Source organism: Palaemon carinicauda, chromosome 1, assembly GCF_036898095.1.
Source record: "Palaemon carinicauda isolate YSFRI2023 chromosome 1, ASM3689809v2, whole genome shotgun sequence".
Classification (NCBI taxonomy): domain Eukaryota; kingdom Metazoa; phylum Arthropoda; class Malacostraca; order Decapoda; family Palaemonidae; genus Palaemon; species Palaemon carinicauda.
Genome location: NC_090725.1, coordinates 17,032,682 through 17,034,590, shown reverse-complemented (window position 1 = coordinate 17,034,590; position 1,909 = coordinate 17,032,682).

The following is a 1,909-nucleotide window of genomic DNA, read 5'->3' as shown; positions in this document are numbered from 1 at the left end:
TGCGACACTAAAGCGCACTTGTCCCCTACGTGCATTCAGGTGTTTTTATTATATCAACTCAACCACAAATAGGTCGTTGTAAGTTAAAAAAAACACACACACACACAACTAGTATTTTTTTACTTATAGATGACGCTATAGATCATAGAATAGACAAAGTCTATCTAATCAAGTTTGGGATTCATTGGGAGTTGGTGAAAGGGTAATACTTCTCTGGAGACTGCCAGTTTGGAAAGACGGAGGTGATCCTAACTTTTCTTTTAGAAAATAAACAATATCAAAGGGTAAATTGTTTATCTTGAACAGGGTAGCATAAGTCTCTCTTCATAGTTTATATATGACAGACTTATTTTAACGTTGGTACTGATCTCCTGATATGTTATATCAATTATTCATTACTTCTCATGTAATTTATTTATTTCTTTATATCAATACCTCACTGGGCTATTTTTTCTGTGTTATCCCTTGGGCTTATAGCATCATGCTTTTTCAACTCGCGTTGTAGCTTGCACACATAATAATAAATAATAAATAATAAATAATAATGAATAATAAATAATAAATGATAATAAATAATAAATCATAAATAATAAATGATAAATAATAAGAAATAATAATAGATAATAAATAATAAATAATAAGTAGTAAATAATAAATAATAATGAATAATAGATAATAATAAATAATAAACAATAAATAATAATAAATAATAAATGATAATAAATGATAAATAATAATAAATAATAAATGATATATGATAAATAATAATAAATAATAACAAATAAATAATAATAAATAATAAATGATAAATGATAATAAATAGTAAATAATAGATAATAAATAATAAATAATAAATAATAAATAATAATAAATAATAAATGATAAATGATAATGAATAATAAATAAAGAATAATAAATAATGATAAATGATAAATAATGAATAATAATAAATAATAAATAATAAATAAAAAATAATAATAAATAATAAATAATAAGTAATAAATAATAAATAATAATAAATAATCAACAATAAAAAATAATAAATAATAAATAATGAATGATAATAAATAATGGATTATAAATAATAAATATTAATAAATAATAAATAATAGATAACTATAAATTAAATAACAATAAATAATAAATAATAATAAATAATAATAAATAATAGATAATAAATATTAAATAATAAATAATAAATAATAATGAATAATAAATAATAAATAATAAATATCAAATAATAAAAAATGATAAACAATAAATAATAGATAATAATAAATAATAAATAATAAATAATAATAATTAATAAATAATAAATAAAAAATAATAACTAATAAATAATAAATGATAATAAATAATAAATAATAAATAATAAGTAATAAAAAATAAATAATAAATAATAATAAATAATAAATGATAAATAATAATAAATAATAGATAATAAATAATAAATAATGAATAATAAATGATAATAAATATAAGTAATAAATAATAAATGATGAACAATAAATAATAATAAATAATAGATAATAAATAATAAATGATGAATGATAAATAATAATAAATAATAAATAATAAATAATAAATAATAAATAATAAATAATAAATAATAAATAATAAATAATAAATAATAAATAATAAATAATAAATAATAAATAATAATAGACTTTAGACTTTTTAGACTTTATTTATTCTTACATATAAACTACATATAAGAAGCCAATAAAGGAACTAAGTCCTGCTATGGCAAACATATTGGACAGAGCAAATACTTTAAAATACAACAAATAACACATTAACAATAAAATTATTTTAAAATTCAATAAATAATATATTATGTACAATAAGCCCGTAAACTCTGTTTAAAGTAAATTAAAAATAAACCTTACTTCAATAATAGTTTTTCAAT